The sequence below is a fragment of the Chiloscyllium plagiosum genome, unplaced genomic scaffold, assembly GCF_037043375.1.
Source record: "Chiloscyllium plagiosum isolate Xiang-an unplaced genomic scaffold, Cpla_swu_hap1 HiC_scaffold_17, whole genome shotgun sequence".
In the NCBI taxonomy this organism is placed as follows: Eukaryota; Metazoa; Chordata; class Chondrichthyes; order Orectolobiformes; family Hemiscylliidae; genus Chiloscyllium; species Chiloscyllium plagiosum.
In genome coordinates this window covers 13173045-13193162 of record NW_028270155.1, presented here as the reverse complement: position 1 = coordinate 13193162, position 20118 = coordinate 13173045, and the positions used below count along the sequence as shown (strand labels likewise).

Here is a 20118-nt window from a genome sequence, read left to right as displayed (position 1 = left end):
ATGTCACAGGAGCATTGAAAGAGTTTGGGCGTACTCAGCACAGTGAAGTAAGTGTTGTCTTGTGGAGAAATTAAAGGCGAAGTTAAAGTAAACATATACGGATATTGTTTTTGTATTCCATATGGTTGAAATAACTTACAAATGGAACCCAAGGGATAAGTCATCGATGTGGTAACATCATAATGGGAAATGAAAAGCAGATAGAATTTTATAACAGATACGTTGCTGTAATATGATCTGTCAAAAGTATCAGAATGGCTTTAACAGATGCAGTATCTTGGCATCTTTGAGTGTCAAGGCGGCTAGCCTGTCTAATACAGTACTGATTAATGTACTCTGGCCGGGCTTATATACCTGCATGATGGAATACTTGATCCAGTCCAGTGCTACTTAGCTTGTCATTTTTTTTCATCATCATTTATATTTGTATCAGCTCCCCAATGTATACGTTCAGAATGATGCTTCTGGCCTGAGGTCATTCCCTCAAGTTTTTCTCTTGTCTATTTTCTTTGTTGTCACACTCAGGAAGATGAAGGATGTTTGTGCTTTAGAAATGTAGTACTTTTCGTGTTGGGGCCTTCAGTTTCAGCATTAGGATTTCCTGCACTTTGGGATAGTACATGGTCACATGCAGAGGAGGCTTCTCTCTGCTATGTCCAACCAATCTATCTTAGCAGGTGAATGCATCTTATGATCCCCACTCTTTTGTTTTTCACCATGTGACACCTTGGAGTGAGACTGCAGATTTTCTGCCCATTTAATTGTGAGCTGTAGCTGGTTTTACATGGCAGGCCCTTTCACATGTGTAACCTGCTTCACAGAAAACCCAGACATTGAACTCTAAACCAGATGTACCCCACCCCCACTGTGTCACTCTGATAATCTGTCCCTTGAATGTGTTGTAAAATCGATATCTGTTCCACCTGTCTGGTTGATCATTCGGATGAAAGATCCAGTGGCTAACTTCAAAGATGAGGAGGAAGCTTCTCTTGATTTTGCAGCTGACCTTCCACCCTTTTCCAACACCATCGAAGAGCAATTACTCATTTATTCATTCTGTTGGTGTTTGTGGGATTATGTTCCGTGTAAATTGGCTGCTGCCATTATCGCTGTCACTGTGTGCTAAAGAGAAATTACTGCTTCAATGTCCACGTGAATTGCGGTTATTAGATTGATGGATTCTCATTTCTCATTGCAGCTCACAGACAAAAAACAATTTCATCTGATCAAATCTGCACTGAATTCAAACCCACGTCCAAAGGGTAAAAGGGCTGTGTTCGTTTATCATAGCCTTGGAATTATTTCGGGCGGCACAGTGACTCATGGTTAGCACTGCTGCCTCACAGCACCAGAGACCAAGGTTCGATTCCATGCTCGGGTGACTGTCTGTGTGAAGTTTGCGCATTCTCCCGGTGTCTGTATGGGTTTCCTCCCACAGTCCAAAGATGTGCATGCTAGATGTAGATGGCCATACTGAATTGCCCATAGTGTCCAGGGATGTGCAGGCTAGGTGGATTAGCCATGGGGAAATGCAGAGTTACAAGGATGGGGTGAGTTTGGGTGGGATGCTCTTTGGAGGGTTGGTATGGAACGAATGGCCTGCTTCCACGCTGTAGGGATTCTATGATTTTCCTCTGAGCCTTTATTCCAATAAACTACACATATGGACCTTCATGCTTCTGGAGAAGAAGCAGAACTTGCTTATTCTGGAGCAAATTTGTTTTTTTCTCTCCCATTAGTTGTAAGTTGCCATTTTTAGCTCTTTTTTGACTGGCCAGTGACTAGTGGAGCTGCGCAGGGGTCAATGTTGGGACCACAACTATTCATGTTTTCCATTAACAATTGGCGGAAGAACTGAAGGCATTGTTGCTAAGTTTACAGATGACACAAAAGATAGGTGGAGGAATGGGGAGACTGCAGAAGGACTTGGACAAGCTGGGAAACTGGGCAAAGAAATGGCAGATGGAATACAATGTAGAAAGGTTTGAGTTTTGATAAGCAGAATAGAAGCTAGGACTATTTTCTAAATGGAAAAAATATGGAACACAAAAGGGACTGAGACGTCTTAGTTAGGACTCACTTAGTTTTCTATGCAGGTTCATTTGGTAGTTAGAAAGGTAAATGCAATGTTTGCATTCATTTCTGGAGGGATGTACTGCTGAGATTGTATAAGACTCTCGTCACATCGCAGTTGGGATATTGTGAGCAGTTTTGGGCTCTTTATCTAAGGAAGGATATGCTGGACTTGGAGGGGGTCCAGAGAAAGTTTACAGGAATGATCCTGAAGATTGAAGGGCTTTTCATATCAGTAGTGGTTGAGTTGTTTTGGTCTGTGCTCGGTGGAGTTTTAGGATGAGGGGAATCTCATTCAACTGACAGAATATCGAGATGCCTGGATAGCACGGATGTGGTAACGGTGTTTCCACTAGTAGGAGAGACTAAGACCCAAAGGAAGGGTCAACCCAGTGGAATTAAGATGAGGAGGAATTTCTTCAGCCAGAGAGTGGTGAACCTGTGAATCCCATTGCCATAGAAGACTGTGGAGGCTAAGTGACTCAGTTATTTAAGACAAAGCTAGATAGGTTCTAGGGAGAAGGGTCAAGGGAGAAGGCAGTAGACTGGAGTTGAGAAAAATCTACCATTGTGGAGCAGAGTTGATGGCTTGAGTGGCCTAATTCTGCTCCTGCATGTTATGGTCTATGGTCATTCGTCATTCATATCCTAAATTGTCAAACTAACAACATTCAACAATCATAATGCTTTCAGTCACTCTTAGACTTCTGGTGGGCCTTTGCTCACAATCTTGCAGCTACTAGTTATTCGCTCAAAGGTAACAACTATTGATGTGGCTCATGCCCGAAACGTCAATTCTCCTGCTCCTTGGATGCTGCCTGACCTGCTGCGCTTTTCCAGCAATACATTTTCAGCGCTGATCTCCAGCATCTGCAGTCCTCACTTTCTCCTATTATTGGAGACCTGTAAACAATCTCTTGAAGTCAGAAGGAGATTTCAGCAGAGAATTGTGTTAAAATCTGTTTTCCTTTAACATGCCACAGTTATGAGTGTCGTGCTGATATTTCCATAATTATGGCCTTTAAGGGAGTGTAATTAAACCCATTGTCTGTTGCAGACCATGATAAATGCTGGTTTGCAATGAGAGTGTATTACCCCAAACGTGGAAACAATTAGTTGTCACATTGCTGAAACTTGACAAGTGAGAAACACATGCAATGGAAGGCAAAAGGGACTCCTCCAGATAACTTGAACACACAGCACCAACTCCAACCAAAGATAGGCCCTGGTGCTGATTATAATGCAGAATGAATCTCCAACAAGTTTGTAAGTGGGATCAGTGGATATTCTGACACTGGTGTTGTATGTGCTGCTCTTAATACCTTATGGGTAGGTATTTCTCCAGGACTTGTTAGGGCTCATGTGAGTAGTCACTGTGTGGTCAAACTGGAAGAGCCTCTTGTACCAAACAATATATAGTATATTACATCTCTGGAACCATTCTGAAAAAGGGTTTCCAGATGTTAACTTTGTTTTCTCTTTGCACATGTTGCCAGACCTGCTGGGTTTTTCAGCAATTTCTGTTTGTGTCTTCAGTTTTTCTGAAGATGGGTCACTGGACTCGAAATGTTAACTCTGCTTTCTCTCCACAGGTGATGCCAGACCTGTGCTGAGTTTCTCCAGCTATTTCTGTTCTTGTTTGTTTCTTGAGCTATTTACATGTTACAAGATATGGCGTATGATAACTGATTGGAATGCTTAATATTCGATCTGACTCCTTAAAGATTCCACATAACTCTTCCACGGATCCTCACCATCATCCCATTGGGTGCTGCACGAGGCAGTCAGTTAATCTTAAACCTTTCAGAACCATGATTAATCTCATGGCTGACTATCCCCCACTTCCCTACTAACCACTGGCCGCTTTCCCCTCACTTCCATCTATCCCATGTGCTGAAAGCGAAGAGAGACATATATTTTTAAACCATGTTTCATGGACTTAGGACATCTTAAGGCACCTTGCAGAAAGTGAATTACTTTTGAATATTTGTTTAATATATCATTTCAGCTGCATGACACTATGACCTTTTGCTATAAATTCTGTGTCTTATGATCCTGCTCCACAGCTACCTAATAAAGGAGCGGTGCTCCAAAAGCCTCCAAATAAACCTGTTGGACTATAACCTGGTGTTGTGTGATTTTTAACTTTGTCCACCCCAGTCCAACACCGGCTTCTCCACATCATATTTTTGAATTGTCATGGATGTGATGTAGCAGCCAATTTGTACACACCAAAGTCCCACAAATAGCAACATGATAATGACCAGATAACATGCTTTCAGCAATGTCAAAAAGTGTGGTGCTGCAAAAGCACAGCCAGTCAGGCAGCATCCGAGGAGCAGGAGAGTCGAAGCTTCGAGTATAAACTCTTCATCAGGAATGATTTCCACAATGCTACTTGTACAATAAAATATTTGTCAGTACCTAAGCAAAAGCAGGCAATCTAGCCCTTTAAGCCTGTTCCATTATTCAATACCGTCATGGCTGATCTCAACTCCACTTTCCTGCCACCCTCCTTCAGACCTATTCCTTTACTAATGAAAGATCTACCTCCTCCTTAAATTCACTCAGTGTCTCGGTATCTAATCTCCAGCATCTGCAGTCCCCACTTCCGCCACACTAGGGGAAGTTCCTCTGCTGTGCCTCAAAAGGCAACATGAGATCCACGAAAGAGTTTAGACATTAGTCAAGTTGAAAAACTGGTACCTGGGTTGGTGCAGCACTGTTTCAGTATCTTACTGTCAACTACAATTCTGAACACTGACTTGGGAGTTGGAAGCCATGGCTTTTTGCTGTATGTTGAGCCACAGCTGACACATGAATCCAGTCATAGCCCCTCTTAATACAGTGCGAGCTGAGATTAATGAACGTTATCTGTTTTTGAAATCTGAGTGCTGTTCAGTGTTGATGGCAGTGGAAACGATCTGTGTCAGTCTTGTATAGTCACAGACTCAAAAACAGCAATTGCTGGAAAAGCTCAGCAGGTCTGGCAGCATCAGTGGAGAGAAATCAGAGTTAGCATTTCAGGTTGAATGACCCTTCTTCAGAACTGGAAATCACAGGTTCCTCCCTTTAAAAGGTGTAAAACAATTTTATTATGCAAATATAAATAATCTGAAATGATTCAGCTTTTGCTTGAGATTCCACCATGAGTCTAGAGATCCCTACGAAACCTTCTTTCTACTGTTGACTGGAAAGTATGAGCAGGTGATATCAATCTCACATTGTTGCTCACCATGTACCAAGGTGTGCCAGCTCACTGCACAATATGAGCTATTGCTCATGAGGGTACCTGCTGCCATTATCCTCTGAGAGTGAGGGCAATGACACTGAATAAAGCCAAAACACTGCAGATACTGGAGATGATTGGATCCAAACATCAACTTCATTCCTCTCTCCACAAAAGCTGCCAGACCTGCTGAATTTGTCTAGCACTTTCTGTTTTTCTTTGGGAAACGAGGGACTGTTTGGCTTAGTGCGGTAAGGATAAAATCCTTCCTGGTCTGAAAAGAAGAGTTTTTTTTCAGTTTGTAGTCCATATTCTGATACTCTCTTGAGTGATGAAGGCTTTGCATTTCATATGTGATGAAGGTTAATACTATAGTTGTATTACTTGAGAAATTGGGCTGTAATGTAGAGATAAATGGGTTTTGATCTTTTTTGTTCTGGGAAGGCGATTTGTCTTTTTAAGCGCAGAAACTCATTTACTTTTGAAATAATGGGTCATAGAGTCATTGAACTGTACAGCACAGAAACAGACCCTTCAGTCCAACTCGTCCATACCTAAAGGTTATCCTAAATTAATCTAGTCTCATTGGACCCATATCCCTCTAAACCCCTCCCATTCATTTACCCATCCAGATCCTTTTAAAAGTTATAATTGTGCCGCCTCCACCACTTCCTCTGGTAGCTCATCCCATACATGCACCACCTTTTGCATGAAAAAGTTTGCCATAAAGTTTCTTTTATATCTTTCCCCTCTCACTTTAAACCAATGCCCTCTAGTTTTGGACTCCACCACCCTGGGGAAAAGACCTTGTTTATTTACCCTATCCATGCCCCTCATGATTTTATAGACCTCTATCAGGTCACCTCTCTGCCTCCAGCACTCCAGGGAATACAGCCCCAGCCTATTCAGCCTCTCACTATTGCTCAAACCCTGGTAAAATCCTTGTAAATCTTTTCTGTACCTTTTCAAGTTTCTATGGGTCCAATCAGCATTTGCAAGGCATCATGCGACTTAAGTCAAATGATGGACAAGCAACGTGGTCAGGTAATTACTGATAATTGCTGTTTGCTAAATTGAAATGTTACAACCCAGAGAGATGATGAGAGAGGCCAAAAGCAGATTTGTTTTAGAAGAAATGAGAAAGTGAGGACTAGAAATGAGAAAGTGAGGACTAGAAGTGAGAAAGTGAGGACTAGAGACTAGAGTCAGAGTCGAAAAATGTGGCACTGGCAAAGCACAGCAGGTCAGGCAGCAAGCATGGAGCAGGAGAGTCGATGTTTTGGGCATGATTCTCGATGGAGGAAACATTGATTCTCCTGCTCCTTGTATGCTGCCTGATCTGCTGTACTTTTCCAGTGCCACACTTATCGATTCAGAAGAAAAGAGCCCATACCAGCAGATGTGCTGTTTAGCAGCGTTGAAGTTGTTAAAGTAACTGAAAAATGCCTGAGGAGAGTCTGAGAGAATTACATCTGGTGAATATGCAGGCAGTCACTAAACGAAACACTTGTGACTCAGTTGAGTAAGAGATTGAGTGAAGATAGGAATAATACGTCATTGGGCTGAATAAAAGAAAATTGTGGGGAAAGGGTTGAGTCTTTTTGCTGTTTCTAGGGAGATTTGTTTCAAAATGGTTTCATAGCTGTGCTTTTCAAAAATTTCTTTTTTGCAAAGAAATGTATGATTTTTTATTAAAAGTAAATTTATATCTTCTCAGGATTACGTTCAATAACTGACCAACATGGTAGAAAATCATAATCCATCAAGCCAGGTTATATTCTGGAATCTGATTTGCACAGCACTAACATCATCTGCAATCATAATGACAATTGGATTTATTAGTTGACTATTTTGCCCTTTAGCTTTGGATTCACCACATAAGTAGGACGATAGTCTTTGTCAAACTCCTTCATTATTCTAAAGACCTCCAACAGGTTACCCCTCAAGTACCTCTTTTCTAGAGAAATGAGGCATAGTCTGTCTAGCCTCTGCTATCTTCATTGCTCTCAGTCCTGTTAACAGCCAATCATGGCAAGTTGATAATCTCACTTGAAGGTTGTGCGATCGGCTATATGGACACTGATTATTTCAGACACCTTCCAACCATCCTCCCATGTTTTACTCCATAAATTTGAATTTATCCAAAACTCTGCAGCCCATAGCATTAAGTCCTCATTCACCCAGCTCATCATATTTAGTGACCAGTATTAAATCTCTACATTGATAGATTAATCAGCACTTTGATTTTGAAATTCTCTGACTTTGTTTTTAAATCCCTCCACATCACATCTCTAACTGCCGGATCCTCCAGTCCTATAATCCTCAGAAATATCTGTGCTCCATCAATTCTGATTTATTGAGCTTGCTGAATTTGACCACAACCCTTGGCGCCAGTGCTATCAGACGACAAGTCCCTAAATTCCAGATGTTCTCTCCCTAAATCTTTGGAGCTCTCATCACTTTTCAGTGCATTAAGCCACTTAAGACCTACCTATTTGATGAAACATTTGGTTATATGCCTGAACACCTCCTTATGTGGCTCAGTGATATGTTTTGTTTCATAACACTCCTGTGTAATGCCTTGGAATATTTCACTGTGTTAGAGATAGTGCCTGAATGCACGATGATTTTGATTGATAGCGCCTTGTCTTGGATGGATCCCACATTTCCACCTCCAGTGAGAGACCGGTACAGGCGTTATTCCTTGCACTTGTGTTAAAGCATGAAATTCTCCATCAAGGCGCAAGCCCAGATCTGGATTGACAACACAGTTATACTTTCAGGTGTTTTTTGTTTTACCGTTCAACTTGATGTGGTACCAGAAACACCTCTCACTGTCAGCCACTGCCCTTTTATGAATTTTCGTGGAAATACTGCTGCTTGCTCCTTCAGTTTTAGTCAATGTCACGACCAATTCTGTCCACAACATTACTTATCCGATATCCTATTCTTAACTGGACTGGCATGTCACCTATGGATGGTGGACAATGATTCCAGAATGGTCATTTAGCACGTCAATGACAGCTAACAGGGATACGTAATATTGACTTTTATGTAGAGGCCAAGAAAACAATTACCATCTCTCTCAAATTGGTTTATTCCATGTGGTGGTCTGAATTTAAGTGGATCGGGGTCCATTGTGCGTCTAGTCCATCGAGGACCAGATTTCATGTCCAACCCAATCCATTGGGGAAGTCCAGAACTACGGGTCATGGTCTTAGGATAAGGTGTAAGTCATTCAGGAAAGAGATGAAGAAAAATTTCTTCATTCTGAGATTTGCAAACCTGTGGAATTCTCTGCCGCAGAAAGCTGTTGGAGCCAGCTTATCAGATATATTCAAGAGGGAGCAGGATGAGACCCCTGTGGCTGAAGGAATCAAGGGGTTTGAAGAGAAAGTGGGAGTGGGAGACTGAGATTGCATGATCAGCCATGATCGTATTGAATGGTGGTGCAGGCTCGAAGGGCCGAATGGCCTACTCCTGCAGCTATTTTCAATGTTTCTATGTTGGAGTGAGGATCTAATTCTTTTGGGGTCTGGAATTGTCTGTCATTGGTGGATTATGAATCGCGTAGATATTTTGACTCTTAGATGGACAGAGAAATGTGGTGAGTAAGAGATGAAAAAACCAAACCCTTTTCTCCCTATCTGCCATAAAGCCTGTGGGCATCTGAGAGTGATTTTTAAGTTCATTTTATATACAGTTTCAGCTCAATGAAAGGAGTAAAAGTCTGCTTCCCCTCCACACTTTATAACTCTTCAATAAACACATCATGTACAATGGAGGATGATGACAGTTAGGCACACAGGAAGATGTTAGAACGTAGGAACTGGAGAAGGCCATTGGACTGCGCTGCCATTCAATATGGCTGTGGCTGACCATTGAATTCAGTGACCTTTTCCATATTATCCTCTTATCCCTGTACGTCAATAGTATTTGGAAATTTGTCAACCTTTATTTTAAGCATAATAACTGTGTTTCCACAGACCTCTTGGGTGAAACATTCGAAAGGTTTATGACCCTCAGTTTCTCAAAAAAAGTCTCATCTCAGTCATACATGTATTCCCCTTATTTTGTAATTTTGTCCCCTAATTTTCAGTCCCCAAGCAGGAGAAACATATTACTTATATCTAGCCGAACTGTCCCTTTGTCAGTAAAATTAGTAGGGAACTAAACAACTAGTTAGCCTGTTACTCATGGTGTTCTTATGAAGGACATTAAATTGAGAAATCTCACTGATATTCTTAGAACGTACCTGAACAGGTAGTTGGGATTGACAGTGCTACACATCCCTGATCACTATGGGCAACGTAGCACAGCCAATCCAACTAACCTGCACATCTTTGGTTTAATCTTATAGTACAGCATGCTACTAGTATAAGTTGCAATTTGTCTCAACCTTTTTATACATGTGGATGCGTATCATGTGTAGATTGGTTTAGACACGGATTAAAATTTGTACTAATAGGGGTCTGCATGTGCCAAAGTGGAAAAGTGTTTCCATTCTTCACCTCAGCTTGAGCACTCTTCTTTGCATTAAAATAACTAATTCTGCGGTGGCACCTGTACAATGATTCTTACTCTGAAAAGCTACTAATAAAGCCAGCTGCTTGTACTCTGCAGGCTCAGCCAGACCGGTAAAGTCTTGTTCATTATCCAAATTTGAGCTCTGCTACTGACTCTTAAGGGAGCTTAAAATGGGAGCAGGAGTATTGTGGAAGGTCAGTAATAATGAGACTCCGAACTAATAAAATTCAATTTGCTTGCCAAGGAATTTTGCATAAAACCATTGGGATATCTTAGTGCCAATTCAAACACATTAACAACGAAAGTTATGGTTAGAACTGATGGGCTTACGTGATCGTGTATCCGTGAGACTAATGTTAGGTTAGACGCCTTTAGTTTAGGCAACATTCTGCTTTGTTCAGTGGTTGTAACCCCATCATGTTTAGTGGAATAATTGAACCACACAGGTCAATGATTTAAAAGCAAAAAGTGACAAGATTGGACTTCTGAACTGGAAGGAAATGATGATGCTCAAAGTGATGGGATAGGCCAAATGGCCATCACTTCATCATTCTCTAATGCAGCATTTGGTTTTTAAAATGCAGAAAGCGGTCATTCAGTCCATTATACAGGTGCTGGCTCTTTGAGAGAGTAATCATATCTACTCCCACAAGTCCACTTTTCAACCTGTGAAACTGCAATTTCCTCTTTTCTTCAGTACTTTTCAAACTCTCTTTGAAATTTATTTGCAAAATCAGCTTCTGACAGCTGTTTGAAGAGTAGGGCAGCATGGTGGTTCAGTGGTTAGCACCACTGCCTCACAGCACCAGGATCCTGGGTTCCATTCTACCCTCATTTGACAGCATGGATGAGTTGGACCAAAGGGTCTGTTTCCGTGCTGTACATCTCTATGACTGTGTGGAGTTTGACGTCTCCCCATATCTGCATGCTTTCCTCCTACAGTCCAAAGATGTGCAGGTTAGTTGGATTGGCTGTGCTAAATTGCTGTTGAAACTTTATTGCTGGAACAGCACAGCAGGTCAGGCAGCATCCAGGGAACAGGAGATTCGACGTTTCGGGCACAGGCCCTTCTTCAGGAAGGTGCTAAATTGCCCATAGTGTTCAGGGATATGTAGTTTAGGTGGGTTAGCCATGGGAAATACAGGGTTGGAATAGGACCTGATGGGCTGAATGACTTGCTTCCACACAAAAGGGATTCTATGAGTGTTCAAAATGCTGACAACTTTCTGAGAACATGAAACAAAAGATCAGTTAATGCTTCAGTTCGTCACCTTCACCAAAATTAGGGCCAAAAATTATATGTGGAGTCTTCTCTTTAAGTGTGGCATGGTGGACTTTGGTAATTCCTGTTCACTTAATTGTGAATGTTCATCTTTTATTCCTGATTCTTGCTGTCTTTTTAACCTTTTAACATCAAAACTATCTTGTGCTTTGCCTCTGACTTCTTGTGTAATCATTTGATTCGGTCAGTTATTGGTGACTATGTCTTCAGCTTCCATACTCCATGACAATTCCACCTCTTATATTTTTGCCTCCCCACCTTTCTTCCCTCCTTCATGACTAGACTTAAAATCCACCTCTCCTCCAGTCTTTGTTCACCCTCTTACCATATCTCTTCACTTGACTCGATGTCCATTCCTTTATAAAATGACCTGGGATATTTTATCCCTTTTAAAGGCAATATCAAAGTACTGGTTTTGAAAATGGATGTTAATTATTATTAACAAAAGTTCAATCAATAGGGAGGCTCAGAGTATTATTCCTGACAAAGAGATTGAAACCGCCTCTCACACTATGCATTTGGGTGGTGTTTTTGACAATTTTTGAACTTCCCAAAATGCTTTGCAGCCAATGAGCTATGTTTGAAGTTATAATGGAGGAAAGAGAGCAGCAAATTTGTCCTTTGCAATGCCCAGAAGTGACAACATAATCAAGACTAGACAATGTCTTTAAATGATTTTGGTTAAGGAATTAATGTGGACAAGAATACTTGGGATGCTTACTGAAGAGAGTACATTGTGAGTTCACAAATCCATTTGAGAGGGCAGATCGAATCTTTATTTATTGTCTTGGCCTACAGCACCCTGTAATGCTGGCTCTACCTAAACATTGATCCTGACAACACTTCCATTGTCTCTAAATTATTAGGCTTCTTGGTTGACATCCAGTAATTGATAAATGCAATTTTCATGTTCTTATGTATGAGGACTACAGTTATTGCTATCTGTGCCAAACGTTCTTCCCTAGATGTTGATTCCACCCTTCACTCTGACAACTCTCCAAGGGCAAACCACAGCATTCCCAAGGTTAGGTTTCACATCTGATTTGAGCTGAGCTTTTCACCATGTATCTGTGCTGTCAGTGAAATCATCTAATTCTACCTCCCATAACATTGACTTCACCACATCTCCCTCAACTCATCAGCCTTCAAAACTCTTATCTGTGCCTTTGTTAACTCCCAAACTTCACTAACACTATCCTGTCCCATTCCACCCGTTCTAACCCCAGTAATCCTGAGGTCATCCAAAATTTGCTGCCCATGTCATTGCACTACGTTCTGACAACCATTCAGTCTCCAGACCCTCTTCTCCCCCCAAAACCCAATCAATTTCTCAATGTCCTAGTTTGGCTCCTGGTCAAGCAATGCCATGGATTCTAAAAATTTGTGCACCTTGACATTCAAATCTCTCTCTATGCCTCATCCCTCCCTAACACCATAATCTCCTCTACTCCCACATGTTTGCAGGCTCTCACTGAAAGCCAAGCCAGATTTTGTTGAACCTGTCAGGACAATTTGCAAGAAATACCAGAGTGAAGGGAAAATAACATATGCAAAACAGTGCATATTGTATCTATGTGAGTTTTCTTTAACTTTAGTATTTCTTGAGTGCAATACAAGAATCTTCGACAAAGTGTCTTGACACAGCAATGCTCAAGTTCTGTATTAACAAACTCCCAGCTGTCTGGGCTCTTCTAAGTCAGGTCTCCTGATCAATCTCTTTATGAATTGCTCTAACATTAGTGGCCTTACCTTCATCCGCATAGACTGTAAACTCTGCAATTGCATCCCTATAACTGTCTGTCCCTGTTCTTTTGTTACTTAGCAGGACTTATACACTTAATGGTAAGGTCCTAGAGAGTGTTGCTGAACAAAGAGACCTTGGAGTGCAGGTTCATAGCTCCTTGAAAGTGGAGTCGCAGGTAGATAGGATAGTGAAGAAGGTATATGTATGTTTTCTTTTATTGGTCAGAGTATTGAGTACAGGAGTTGGGAGGTCATGTTGCGGTTGTACAGGTCATTGGTTAGGCCACTGTTGGAATATTGCATGCAATTCTGGTCTCCTTCCTATTGGAAGGAGGTTGTGAAATATTAAAGGATTCAGAAAAGATTTAGTAGGATGTTGCCAGGGTTGGAGGATCTGAGCTATGAGGAGAGGCTGAACAGGCTGGGGATGTTTTCCCTGGAGCGTTGGAGGGGTGACCTTATATAGGTTTACAGAATTATGAGGGGCATGGATAGGATAAATAGACAAAGTCTTTTTCCTGGGGTGGGGGAGTTCAGAACTACAGGGCATAGGTTTAGGGTGACAGGGGAAAGATATAAAAGAGGCAACTTTTTCACACAGAGGGTGGAATGTGTATGGAATGAGCTGCTGGAGGAAGTGGTGGAGGCTGGTACAATTGCAACATTTAAGAGACATTTGGTTGGGTATATGAATAGGAAGGGTTTGGAGGGATATGGGCCGGGCGCTGGCAGGTGGGACTAGATTGGGTTGGGATATCTGGTCAGCATGGACGGGTTGGACTGAAGGGTCTGTTTCCATGCTGTACATCTCTATGACTCTATGATTCTACGTCCTTTAAAACTCTCCTTAAATCCAACCTTTTAGAGACTTGTTGGTGATCAGGCCTGACATTGCCTTCTGTGGCTCAGATGTAAACATTGCTTTAAAGTGGTCATGTCAGCATGCTCAAGTTTTTGAGGTAGGATTTAAACCTAGGACTTGTGAACTCAAAAGCAAGACTAAGGCCTCTGAGTTAGTCTTGCAGCATATAAGTGAGTATGTTGTTCATACCTTCCTTGCCAGAGCATAGATATATACCATAAGCCAACTGGAGGCACTAGTTACACTCTGTTACCCACAGTGATAGATAAGACTTGTGTTAGAAGAATACCTATTGGGTTTCAGCAACTGTCATTCCAAGTCCGCATTATTTCCTCATGCTCATGATGAAATCTACCTCATGTGTAGCAGAGGAGGAATTTGTAATTCATGCAGAGAGCTGTGGGACAACATTTTTGTATATATTTAAGGCTGAGATAGACAGATCAATGGGGAAAGGGCAGGAAAATGTGAAATCTTAGATTGGTCATGATCCTTTTGAATGAGGGGTTGAATTGCCAATCCCTTTTTATTATGGTCTTAAAAAAGTCCCTTCAATGATTTGAGCAGTCCATTTCTGCCTTGTTGCATTGTATTTAATAAATTAACTGTGTAACTTGGTTCCTTGTGGCTTTGGCAGAGACTGATACCTCCTCTTAGACCGAGTGCTCCTTGCATTGTGTTCATTGAGTTGGTCAATCTTTTTGCAACTTTTTGCAATGCTCATGCTCATATCATAGAACAATTCTGGGCATTGTATATGAACCCATAGACCTTTCATTACATGCTAGATATTTACCTAATCATCCTGTTCAGAGCTGTTATTACACACCCCTGGTGTAGGTAGGACTTGAACCCAAGACACTACCTCCATGCCACAGAGGCCCCATTTCATTGCATGTGAATACATTCTGACCGGTTTCCCACACAAACATCCCTTTGACTTTGAGATTCTTGTTTCACAGAAGAGCGCAGAGTCCTTTTGGTTGTTTTGCAATGTAACCTCAAAGGGTCAAGTGCGGGCTAAAGTCACCAGCTCTGAGTCATTTAGACTCGATCATTCCTGATCTGAATTAATATAATATCAGCTATGGCAGCTTCAGCCTGTGCATTTTGCAATCTTCCTTAACATTTTGGATTTTGTCTGACTTAATTGTGCCATCTTGTCGTTGAATCCAATTTGACCCCTTGTTTATTTATATCTTGGTAGTAGGACCACGCTCTTCAAACTAATTTGTTCCTGGTAACTCTGTTTCCCAATACCAGTTAGAGACCTTTGCTGGAGGGCTGGCTTAAGTCTATTGAGTCCAGCTTTATGCAATGATTACTGGTTTAAAACAGATGCTGGGAACACAACGTTCCTTTTGTCTCACTTTATTGTAAGTACAGTTGAATGCAGGAAAAAAAAAAGCACAACTAGCTTGCCAAGAAATTTTCTGCTTAGATCAGGATTATGTTGGGATCAGGAGTTTCATCAACGCTTAGAAAGCATTGCTCTTTTCTTTGCCTTGTAGTCCATTCAGCCTGACTAAAGCTGAACATTAACAAACACTGAACATTTTGAGCAGAAAGCATACATTTCACACAAAAGTGTTTCATTTCCACGTTGTAATGCTGTCTCAGCAATGGTGGTGAGCAAATTGCTTTTGTATCACATATCGAAGAAAAGGGATTTAGTATTTAAGTGCTGGAGAATTCTGTAAAGTGAGAGTGAATGGGAAGCAGCTTGGCCCATTGAAATTCTATATAATAGGAGGAAGTGGGAAATAGTTCAGTCAATTGGTATTCTACAGAATTCAAGTGAATGAAAAGTGGCTATGGCCATTATAAATGTATGCAATGTGAGTCAATGAAGAAGGATTTAGTACTTAGGAATGATACACAGTGGAATCAGAAGGGAAAGGGTTTAATCTACACAATGGGAGGCAGTGTGAAAAGAGTCTGTTCATTTGTAATTATATATAATGTGATTGAAAGTGATGTTTGTGCTATGTTGGTGTTCTTTGATTATCTATATTGTAGTTTACTATAAACTGACTAGTGCATGGTTTATTCAGCTTTAATTTATACTGGTTTGATTTATTCACTTATTTGGATTTGGGACTCCAAAATGATATCTCATATTTATTCTAATGGGAAGACCTTGGCTTTAGCATTCTGCTGTAAATAAATGAATTGGCGAAAAGCCATTCTTTATTTTCTACCTCTTGTTGCTTGAAGTTGAGTGTAGAATAAAGGACTTTGGAGGAAAATAAAACAGTTGAGTAAGATTAATTGGATAATTCTATCCATGAGCCATCACAGCATGATGGGCCAAAAGGCAGACTTTTGGGATTGTGTCATTTTAAACTTCAATTGTGCGGCATCATGGGTTTGCAATTATTTTCGGTGGGCTTGCTCACTTGGCTGGGTGGTTGGTTTGCCTTGCAGAGTGACGCCAACAGCTTGGGTTCAATTGTTGTCCCAGCTGAGGTTATCGTGAAGGTCCCACTTTCTCAACCTCTCTCCTCGCCTGAGGCAGGGTGACCCTCAGCTTAAACCCACCACTGGTTGTCTCTCTCTCTGATAAGAGAGCAGCTTTCTGGGACTGTGGCAATTTTGCTTTCCTTTTATCTCACTCTGCCATTGGTTGCAAGTAATAATTCCCCAGAGATTGAGTAGGTACAAAGAAAACTTGAAGATATGTTGGTGTTGTTGTTGCAAATACTTTTTTTCTCTCATCTGTGTGCCCAGAGATGAGTTTTGATGTTCCTAGCATCGAGGTGGTCAGTTCAAAATGTCCATGAGATATTGTGCTAATATGGTGAGACAAAGTAGAAGCAGTGTAGATTTCAAATGGTAAATTATTATTTGGGTTGATTTAACTGTTTTTGTGCTATAAATTCAATGTAATTTGTATCAAGACTTACTTTACAGTAAACTGTACCAAGGGATATCACAAAACAAAATTTGACAGAAACCATGCATAGAGAAATTAAGGTGAGTACTTTGATCAAACAGGGAGATTTTAAGCAGCGATTTAATAAAAAGAACAGTTGAAAGGCAGAAAAACGTAGAGGATTTCAAAGCCTCACGGTTACCTATGGTAGAGCGGCGAAAGATGGCAATATGTGGTCTAGATCTGAAGGAATGCTGTTATCTCAAAGGGTTATAGGTGCTGAGGGAATGACAGAGATGGAAGGAGAGAGGCCATGGAAGGACTTGAAAAGTAGATGTTGGATGGGAGGAAGGGTGATAGTGAAAAAGAAAACCAAGAAAATAAATGAAGCCACAAGTGTGTTCGGATGACACAAATGGTTTGGTCTTGGAAGATGTGGAGGGAAAACAGAAATGCGATACAATCTGATGCAGGGAGGCTTGAAAACAATTGGCATGGGGAGCAAAACCTGAGATACCATGGAGCTTGGAGCGCTATCCTAAGACTCAGGTACAGGACACAGGGGACAGTGCAGAAGGAGTTTTATCATTTACCTATACCGTACTGTTCCTTTTATGGGAATGCTTGGTGTTCACACTGTCGTGCATGAAGTAGATATTTTAACTTCGAACATTTTTTTTGTGAGCTTAGTCCCAGGATATCTATAGCATCTCAGTGGCATCACTATCCATTCCTCTATAAAGAGAGGTGACCTGTCATGGGGCAACAGAAAAAGAATGAGCTGGGGGCTGGAATGAGATAACAGAAACTATGATGATATTTGAGTACAGTTCTGAGAAAGTTCTCCCTAGTTCCCTCGCCAATGCTTATCATTCTGACAGCACCACCACAAGATCATTGTGTTTGAGTACTATGTGCGAATGTGCAGAAGTAATTCATGGGTAGTAATGTGCTGAGAGATATCCTGTGGTCAAGAAAGGCACAACAACAATTAATCTCTTTAAGATGGCACACGTTATTGGATCTTAGCCTGCTTCTACGTGTATGTATCTGTGTGTTATCTTCTGTTTGGACTGTAATATACTAGTGAGATCGATTCCCAGTTTGTACTTTCACAGGTCTACATGAATGCCAGTCTGGAATAATTTGTTTAATACTATTTTTAACCCTCAGCCAAGCCTCGGAATTTCCAGATATCAGTAACCTATTATCTTCACCTGCTGATGGACACTTTATGATTTTGGCATTTGAGGGTCTCACTAACAATGAAGGTGTGATATATTTAATGCTGTGTTGTATGCTTAGAAAGTGCTGTGAATGAAGGAGTGAATGGAATGGTTTATTAGGGCAGTCAGCCAACTAGCTCCCAGATGTGCCAATGTCGAACTTGAGCCAAAAGATTCAAACAGATGAATGAGAGTGGGTACTGAATGAGTCACTCTTTCTATTCTTTTGCTTTTGTGCCTTCTACAGAATCACCTTGTGACTCCCACCTCCAGTGCCCAACTTGCCTGAGCCTCCTCATTATCCCACCCCCTCCCCAACATTGCAGCACCTCTGTAAGCTGTCCTCAAGAATATTCTGACCTGCAGTGAATTTAGCTTATTATTCTGAGGCTCTTTGACCATCTTAAAGATCAACTAATTGGTCTGTTGTGGACTCTCCAATTTAACAATCCACAGGTTGATGTGAATCCAAAAGGGAATTCTGCCAATGGAAAACCAAGATATTCCCCAAATGCTAAAAACAGCCAATTGTGTGGTCCTAAGCTAGGGAAGGAAAGAGTTGATGATACACAGGTCACCCATTAGGAAAAGTTACAGGGGGTCTCAGAACCATGTTCAAACAGCGATCACAGGCACAAGGCAGGATTTGGTAATCAGCATTACTGCAAACGATAAGCGCTTAGAGCAAACAAATGAGAATGTAAATGCATGCCAGTGTAGAAGATGCTGTGGATGCGCAAAGCATAGTCCGTGTGCTCAGTGAATACATCCTGGAAACAGTCACTGTAGAAGACTATAGCAACATGTCTTGTTTTTCAGAAAATAATCCCTAAGAATTAAAGGTGTCAATGTTAATAAGATGCAGGTTTTAGAAAGGCTTACAAGAGCTCAAAACTAACAAATCCTGAGGGATGTATGGTATCTGTCCAATAGTTTTAAGAGAGACTAGGGTGAAACTAGTGCATCGCTGATAACTGCCTTTTGTCAGGAAATGTTGGAGAAATATTACAGGATTGGAAATCTGATAACATAGGGTTCGTATTCAAGAGAGAAGTCAAGTCAAAGATGAATAGCATTAGAAGCATTCATCAATTCCTGGAGAATGTCTGAGGAATATGTAATAATTAGTAGTCAGTGTGGCTGAAGGGAAGGAAGATCCAATCTACTATGTCTCCCTAACCTGTTAACAGATGTGATCCAAACCAATAAGAGGCAATCAGGATTGCAGGATTGATTTGAACCACCACATATCTTTGACAAAAATCCTTTGGTAATGACCAGAGCTGGAATTAAAACCATTGATGATTTGAGAGGCAGTGAAGGATTTTAAAGAGAGGAAGAAAAAGTGGAAACTTGTCATGGGATTGGTCCCAGAGTGGTGAGGGAGGGAGGGTCAATTTTCAGTGAAATACTCCAGGTTTCATTGTTGTAGAGGTGTCCGTACTATTTAAAATATTTGCTAACTACTTAGAAATCTGTTGTAAGTTGACAAGGTTTGAAAATGATGCTGAGCTGAAAAGGAAGGGTGTAAATTTGGAAAAGATAAAGAAGCTTGGGACCCACAACAGAAACTTAATAGAATCTGAATCTGGTAAATAAATGGCAGATAAAATCTAATACAGTTACGTTTGAGGAACTCCATATTGATTGGAATAAAATTGTATATAGTGTGCTCAATGTTTATCACTAAGGCACACAGGAAACTGTCACATCTCAGTGGGGTATCGCCTAGGAAATCAAACCCTGGCGTCATCACAAAAATTAAAGATTTCATCCATATGTAAAATTTCCCCAATTCACCTGCCTTTATGTCCAAGGTTTTTGTAATTCATACAAAGAACTATTTATTACAAGGAAACAAGTCGTGGCTACTGAAAAACAATAATGAATCCTTGATGTATGACTCTACTCATTAAGATTAGATTAGATTAGATTCCCTACAGTATGGAAACAGGCCCTCCAGCCCAACAAGTCCACACCGACCCTCTGAAGAGTAACTCACCCAGATCCATTTCCCTCTGACTAATGCACCTAACACTATGGCCAATTCACCTGACCTGCACATCTTTGGACTGTGGGAGGAAACTGGAGCACCCGGAGGAAACCCACGTAGACGCGGGGAGAATGTGCAAACTCCACACAGACAATCGCCCAAAGCTGGAATCAAACCTGGGACCCTGGTGCTGTGAGGCAGCAGTGCTAACCACTGAGCCACCGTTTATAAATTGCCTCTCAACGCAAACAGATGGATTCAGAGAAGAACATAAAATAACATGGACATTACCGATGGAGTGAAAAGGC

At 41.1% G+C, this 20118-nt stretch overlaps 1 protein-coding gene across 3 annotated transcripts in view; it reads left to right on the top strand.

Annotated features, from left to right (window-relative positions):
- The window catches only part of adamts18 (ADAM metallopeptidase with thrombospondin type 1 motif, 18), a 266551-nt gene that overhangs the window by 51857 nt on the left and 194576 nt on the right, over window positions 1–20118 (top strand). Inside the window, exon 2 of one of the 3 annotated variants that reach the window (XM_087995706.1) lies at window positions 1199–1360. The exons of the other annotated variants lie outside the window; for them this stretch is intronic. The gene's annotated coding sequence lies outside the window, so the exon portion shown is untranslated. The remainder of the gene's footprint in view (window positions 1–1198; window positions 1361–20118) is intronic. 3 annotated transcript variants of the gene reach the window in all.